General features: G+C 52.7%; 1 protein-coding gene across 4 annotated transcripts in view; it reads left to right on the top strand.

Annotated features, from left to right (window-relative positions):
• The first annotated feature begins 4,449 nt into the window (after positions 1–4,449).
• CYFIP2 (cytoplasmic FMR1 interacting protein 2) overlaps positions 4,450–7,700 on the top strand; it is a 49,831-nt gene continuing 46,580 nt past the window's right edge. For 3 of the 4 annotated variants that reach the window (XM_054288254.1, XM_054288255.1, XM_054288252.1), the window contains exon 1: positions 4,450–4,478. The gene's annotated coding sequence lies outside the window, so the exon portion shown is untranslated. The remainder of the gene's footprint in view (positions 4,479–7,700) is intronic. The other variant, XM_054288253.1, reaches the window with a different exon arrangement.

Here is a 7,700-nt window from a genome sequence, read left to right as displayed (position 1 = left end):
ACAGAAGCAGGCTGGATTCAGTGACTGCATTTCTGATGCTGGTATTTCAAGGTGGTTTTGTTTTCCCTTTGCATGATTTTCCCTGCAACTGTGGCATAACAGGAACAGAATTTGGATACCTGCTAAGCTGAAGTGGTGTCTGTGTGTGCACACGAGTTTGTGAGGGAGGAAGAGAAAAAGAAATGTATGTGATGAAGAGTCAAAATTCTCTCAAAGTGCATTGGACAGTGAGTGGGAGAATGGGACTCTGATGCAAATGAAGACGTTCTTGGAGGGAGGAAGTCAAAGCTGAATGTTTATATTGATTTTTTTTCTTCACTCTTTCTACATCAGAAGATTAATGTGTGACCTCCACCCAAATTCTCTGAACTAAGTATGGAGGAGTGAGCAGTGCAGAGTGTTGTGTGTTCCCAGAGCCCCAGGATCTGATTACCTGTGAAAGGTGCAGGAATCTACTCCTGGACTGATGTATTGGGCAGGAAGGAGCCAGAGGGCTCAGGAGGGAGCCAGGAGGAGAAAACATGCAGAGTCTGTGCTCAGTGCACCAGTGATCATGAGAACTTTAAAAAGTAACAGAACCACCGTAAGTAAAGACTTCTCCATCTTTTCTGTGAACAAAGGCACTGACCAAAAAAAAGTCCAGTGTGAATTCTGTGCCTAGGTTCCTCCTCGTCAAGCAGTTCCACATTATGTGGTGACAGCAGAAGGTGTAAACAAAATCCCTCTCCTGGTATTTCCATTAAAATCTGTGGTTTCACTGCAAGTGTTTAGACATAACTGACATCAAACCCAAAGTGTGGGTGTTGGTGTCCTGCAGAATTTGTAAATAAGATCAGGACTTTTTGCTAAGCATTAACAATCACTAGGGAAGTCAGGAGGAGTCACAGATGATGTGTGCAGACATGCAATATGTATTTTTGATGCTTCTCTGCTTGGGCAGGTGAGAACATGAGGAAACCTTACACGACAGCAGCTTAAAAAACTCTGAAATGCAAACTTCCAGCAACAACCTCCTGTCTTTACACAAGTCAGGTTCAATTATGTTTGCCAACAAAAATGGAACAAGGAAATAATGTAATCCCATGATCTCACATATCCTGTGTCAAATTATTTCTTCATAGAAGGAGGCTTAATTTTTTATATTTTTCAAGCTCCTTGTTCTACAGTGGCTTTTAGGAGCCAGAATATCTTTTCAGGCATGTGGAAATGGGCAAGGCATCAGTTCCTGCCTTACACATCTCCTCACGCTGTGACAGGGGTGTCTACAGGCTCAAAAGTTCAGCTCAGTGCCCCCACCATCCTTGAAGGACCCAGGGCTCTGCTGAGCATGAGGACATTGCTGTTAAGGAGCAGCAATATTGTTCTGCTAGCTGATATTTCTGAGGTTATATTTATATTTGGATAAGTGTAATATTTATTAGCTAGAGTGGGTTGCACAAAATATTATTGTGATGGTTTATGTTCAGTTTTATTATGCAGTCTTTCTATGCACACAATGTGGATTTTTACAAACAATAAAATTGCTGAGTCCCAACTGTGATTTTCACTATATCTGAGCAAAACTGCAAAGACCATACACCCATAATCAAATCTCCTCCACCAAGATGCAAACAGACATCTTCTGGCTTTCTGAAATATCTGTTCCCCAGAACTATGGTTGTGTTCTGGGTTTACACAGTGTGCTGGGTTTATGGGGGTAGTAAGCATTCAGAATCTCTGCAAATAAATATAAAAATTTATTACATGGACACCAGATTTTTAGGTCTAAATATCCATTATAATGGTGGCTTTAAATTCTCTGAATCTTCATAAAACTGGGGGTGGTAATACCTGAGTGCTCCCAGAGGGTGTTTCCCCATAATTTACAGGGCACTTCAGGAATCTCAGAAGGGCAGTGCCAAGTGGGATAACTGCATGATATCACTGATATCAGTGGTAACAATGCAGTGTAACACAGTCTTCCCTCACCTCAGCAGTGTCTAAGGCAAGTTTAGCTGGGTGCCCTTCACGTGGCTTGACCAGATCTGTTCCCCACAAAGCAGAGGTGAGAATATCAGTCTCCCACTGCAAAGTGAGTCACCTTTCTCTCAACACCCCTTCCCTGCCTCCCTAGAAAGCATTTCACACGTGCTGAACGTTCAGGCTGCTGCCCCTGCGCCTGGCTGTGTCTCTGCAGGGTGGGAGGCTGTGCCTGTGCCTCCTTTCCCCGCTGCTTATCCCAGGTGGGTGCAGGGCTGTGCACACTTGGCTGGAGCCAGGCCCAGAGCTGTGTCCCAGCGTGTCCCCAGGCTGCTGCTGAGATGGCCAGGCACAGGCACAGCCAGGCTGGAGCCCCTGCTAGCAGAGGCAGTCAAGCAGGAACCTCATCTAGAAAGAGCAGCTGATGCTTCTCAGTGGGGACCAGGGACTGCAGCGTGGCAGCATTAGCCATGAAAAGCTCTTTTCTGGGCATGGGTCAGTCCTCCTGGGGATGTGGGTGTTGTTCCAGTGCACAAAAGCCTTACAATCAGGCCTGAAAAAAAAATCTAGAATTAACTGAAGTATTTTTAATGAACATGTTTTTATGTGATTGGTGTTGTCCCTCTCTGAACGCCTGTCAGCACAGCAGGATTCAGGTGAATGGCTCTGCTGAAGCTCACTTGGCAGCCACCACAAATTCAGGTGTGTTTTTGTGCTCAGCTCACCCCAGCACCGTGCTCTCCCTCCTCTCCACACACTGATGCACACACTGCTGCTGTAGCTGCCTGGGGCTGCCCCTCGCTGTCACTGTCCCCAGCCTGCAGGGAGATCTGCAGCACAAATGCAGCGAAGCTCATTCTATCCTTCTACCAGCTAAGACAACATGGAACAGAAAATTAAAATAGCATCATCACATTCATGGAATTCCCATCACACTGAGCCTGGCTGATAACGGGACCAGATTAAACTGTACAAGAAAAGTCCACAGCAGTCCCTTCTGCCAGATTTCTTGAACTAACCTTCACCCACGGCCTCAGAGTGATATTTGCTGTTGTCTTTTGTGTCTGCAGTAACACGCTCACTTACTGAATTTTTCTGACCAGTATTGAATAGTAAAAAGAGGAATGATGGCTACAATGTGTTCTAGTCAAGGGTGAGATAGAGTTGTAGATACCACAGAATCACAGAATAGTTTGGGTTGGAAGTGACCTTTAAAGGTCACCTAGTTCAAACCCCAAAGAAGAAATGCTATACAGAGAAAGGTTCTATGCCCAGAGATTTATTGATACATTTTTTCAGGCGTGGTCCTGTCCTTTAGAACAAAGCTAGTTCCTGAGACTGTTCTGCTGCTTTTGTAGTTTGCAGACCCCAGTGCCTTCAGCCCATGGCACCCACTCAAATTACAGATCTGCAGTGCAAACCTGGTGTCCAGGCTTCCCCACAGAGCCGAGACACCCACAGGAGAAAGCTCAGCCCCACACTTCCATGGACAACAGCAGCAGCCTCTGAGGAACTGGAGGGGTCTCTCAAATCCAGGAAAGGCCAGGTAGCAATCTGATTCTGGCATAGCTCATGCTCAGGAAAGGGACACTGCCAGGGCCACCACAGAAATACACCTGGACCTGTATCTGGACTTTCATCAGTCCTTGGGTACCCACCAGTGTCCTTCAACAAGCAAGACAGCTCCATACAGGGTTTGTATCAGTCACCATGAGGGAGCGTCCCTCTGAAAGCTGTGAGTATGGATTTCACACTACATCTGAAGAGCTGTATTAGAGCTTTAAACAGGAGTAAAAGCAGGACTGGAAACTTGTCCCTGAAAAAAAAGCCAGATGTCAAAAATGCCACAAGGAAGACCTTTCAGATGCGTTGCTGACTCGGTAGAAGATTGGAGCGCTGAGCAAAGGCGCTGCCTTCAGGTTTTGATCCCCAACACGCTCAGTCATCCGAGGCTCTGTATGTTTTCTACATGTGTATGTATTCCGCCACCAGGGCGTTTGTTAAGATGGTAGGTGCCGCCTATCAATGGTCCTCCGAGGGGCAGAGGGGCTGAACACCCGCACCCAGCAGCAGCGAGATGGAGAATCCCATCCCGCTCCTGCTTTCTCAGGGACCCAAACCCACCAAGCTCCCGAGGGGCTGCTGCGGCCGCCCCCTGCTCTGTGCCCCCCGTGCCCCGGGGGCGCTGCCGGCCTTCCCCTGCCCGCCGGGAGCCGCGGGCGCCGCGCTGCCGCCGGCCCGGAGCTCCGCGCCGCGGGGGGAGCGCGGCCCCGGCCCCGGGCGGGGGCAGAGCCGCGGCCCCGCCGCGCATCCCCCGCGCCGCTGGGGGAGGAGCCGCCCGCGCCGCTCCAGCCCCTTCCCGCGGCGGGGCCGGGGCTCCCCCCGCCGCCGCGCCGCGCGGAGGGGCCGGCGGAGCCAGAGCCGCGGAAGTGCACTTGCTGCAGCCATTTCCTGCTCTTTGTGCGGGCGGCGCGCGGCATCCCCCGCCGAGCATCCCGCGGCGCACCCGCGGAGCGCAGGTGAGCGGGCGGGGGTGGGCGCGGGGTGCGCGGGGGCTGCGCGGCTCCATCCCCTCCTTCCTTCCCTCCTTCCCTCCCTCCCCCCCTCCCCGGGGCTGTGCCCGCCGCCGAGCCCCATCTCTACGGAGCCCCGGGCGGGCGGAGCGGGGCAGGTGCGGGATGTGCGGGATGTGCGGGATATACGGGCCGGGATGTGCGGGCCGGGATGTGCGGGATGTATCCCACAATGCCCCGAGCTACCTGCGGCGCTCAGCCTGCCCGCAGCCGCCGCACGGCGCCGGGGAAAAAATAGCGCAAATCCGCCTTGTCCTGCCCCCGCCCCGCATCCCCAGCACGGGCGAAGGGGCCGAGCCCCGGGCCCGCGGGCGCTGCAGGCCCGAGCCGGGGTGGATGGGGAACGGGGCGTGGAGAGGATGCTGATGATGGAAGGGCGGCCCCGGCCGGCTCCCGGAGCACCCGTGTTGTGGAAATATGGTGTTCACGGGGGATGAGGGGGATGGAGGCAGCGCCGGCGTCAGAGGCAGCGCTGGGGATGCAGGGCTGGAGCGGCGGCCGCTGGTTCGGGCTGTGCCTGGGTCGCGGGCGGCGGAACCGCTCCCGCCCCGCCGCTGCCGCTGCCGGTGCCGCTGCCGCTGCCGGTGCCGCTGCCGCTGCCGGTGCCGCTGCCGCTGCCGGTGCCGGTGCCGCTGCCGCTGCCGGTGCCGGTGCGTGGGGCCAGGCCGGCAGAGCTCCTCCTTTGTGCTCAACTTTGCCCCCGATGCCGCTGGAAATGCCCCGTGCCAGCCGCATCCCAGCGGGCCCGGGGGAGGGAGCGAGGGGATGGATTCCGCAGGAGATTTCCGTGGGTTGGAAGGACCGGGAGAGAACGGGGAGGAGAAGGAGAAGCAGCGGCACACAGTGAACGCTCCCTGCTGTCGGAGAAGGGGGCAGGGTGCAGGGTTTGTGCTGTCAGGGGACGCTGCCAGCAGCAGAGCGTGGCCCCCTTTGCCATCTGCCGCTTCCCGAGGGGGGTTCCCGCCTGGGGGCTTTGGATCACAAAGGTCTCAGGGAACTGGGCTGAGCCGCTGAAGCCCCTGCACCCTCCTGCCCTGAGATACCGAGAGAAAAATCACCCTCGTGCTTTGCCTGATGGTGGTAGTCTGGGGTTCGTCACACAGATGGGGGACTAGCCCCGTGTTCTGGTGTCACAGCCATATAATTCTGTGCTAATTCCCTGCAAAGGAAAATTATTTTTTCCTTTTCTCTGTACAGTTGATTGTTATTAATGAAGCCTAAGGAATAGGGGAAAGTCTTCCATTTTCTGACTAGGAGTAAAGCTGGATATGCTGAATTCATTTTCACTGTGTTCAATTTTGTTAGCAAACAGTTATCATCCTTTCAGGAGAAATGGGAAGATTGATTTTGGAAGATCAATAATTGGTCAACTATTAACAATGCTGGCCTGTGTGATTTGGTTTCCCAAGAAGTGCTTTAACTGTCAGCAGTGGGTTGCTGATAAACTTGTTTTAAATTTCTCAACTCTATTGGAAATGTATTTTCATATACCTGTTTCCTTCCTTGACATGCTTTCTTTGGCACCAGAAAAAAAATACTATTTAGTTATTCTAAAAGAAATAAATTCCAGGATAATTGTGTTGCTGAGAGACAAGGATAGTGCAAATGCTTGGAACTCAGCCCTAATGGGATAGCAGAAAACATAGAGTGGAAATAGAGAAAAACAGCTTCAGGAGTCATGCAGTTTGGCTTCCTTTTTTTGATGGGAAGGTAATTTTATGGTTATTAACGTCTGTGTCTGTGGAGAGCAGAGGCCCAGCTCTGCCAGCCTCACTTACTCTCCTCCTGACTGTGGTGGTGGTTGCAATTACAAGTCCTGTGCATTTTAGGCAGGAGTCAAACTAAAGTTTTACACTGTGAAGTTATTTTTTACTAAATATATGTTGGTGTCCAGGATCCTTTATCCTCCTGTTGCTGTCAGGCAGTGGGTACCAGAAATTGGTTTTTATGAAACTGACACTTGGTTCTGCTGGGTATTTGTTGGGCCAGGAGAGGGCCTGCCCACTGCTTTGGTGCTGTATTTGGAGAAAGAGAAAGAAGCATTTTCACAGGGGTAAAACTAAATTCGGTGACTTTCCCAGGTTACCCAGGGGCTGGGAGCCAGAGCTGGATTCTCAGATAATCAGAGGGTGACCAGGTTTGTCCTCCTTCTCTACATTGCCACCGCTCCAGCAAAAGTCTTTTACTGCTCACCCCAGGCTCACAGGGCTTGGACTCTGTCTTGGAAATTCTCTTTTTTTTTTTGCCTCCTTTCCTGCTCTTGGTGCCTACTACAGCACCAGTGTGAGGAGCAGGCAAGCTGAAAATCCTAAACAGCCCATGCCCCTTTCCCAGAGCCCTGAGCTGTGCAGCTTGGGAGCTGAGCACGTGTGCATGCAACACATTCATTATGGCCCTGCTTTTAAAAGTCTTTATTTATTTTAAAAGTCTTTACTGTTCAAGCCCAAGCTGCTTGAAGGGTGCAAGCTGCAAAGAGGGTGATACTGCACCAATACTTCTGGGCAAGCATTTTGGTGGGGAAGGCAGGACATGCCCTGCAAGTTCAGGCATCTGGGCTGTCCATCCTCTCTGCTCAGAGCCTTCCTGTGCTGCCTGTGAATCTGGTCCCCAGGCTCTGGTCCCCAGGCTGAGCCCCTGTGTCAGCAGCTCCTCCTTCCCATCCCTGCCTGGCTGGCTCCCTGCAGCTCCCCCAGGTCCTCTGTGAGATCACTGGGCTTTGGAAGGTGTGTGAGATGGCCAGAGGGGCTGCAGCTGAGCTCTGGGAAGGGGATGGGAAGTTCCTGAAGCAAATGAGCAGAAAGAGTGGGCAGCACTGCCATTAGCACCGCTGCTCATGGGCAGGAGCGATGAACAGCCCAGTGTAGCATCCCTGCCTCAGGTTTCACTGGGGTGGGGTTGGTTTCTGCCAGGCTCACCTTCAGTTTTGCCAAAACATGTAGGACAGGAGGAACTTTGGTTTCTCTGACCAGAGCTGGGTTCTGGGGGTGGCTCCTGTGAGGCCAGAGAGGCAGGATGTGCTTCAGGAGAGCCTCGCCCCTCTGTGCCTGGGCTAGGACAGAGAAAAGCCCCGTTCCTGGGCCCTGCTGTGCTGCTCCCTGCTCAGGTGGGGCCCAGCCCCGTGGCTGTGTACCCAAGCACTGTCACCATGGGCTCAGTGTCCTCTTGTCC

This window comes from Melozone crissalis, unplaced genomic scaffold (assembly GCF_028551555.1).
Source record: "Melozone crissalis strain CALT ecotype California unplaced genomic scaffold, PUWL_Pcris_2 ptg000061l_1, whole genome shotgun sequence".
In the NCBI taxonomy this organism is placed as follows: domain Eukaryota; kingdom Metazoa; phylum Chordata; class Aves; order Passeriformes; family Passerellidae; genus Melozone; species Melozone crissalis.
Note: the sequence above shows the minus strand (reverse complement) of the source record. Positions and strands in the feature narration are given on the sequence as shown.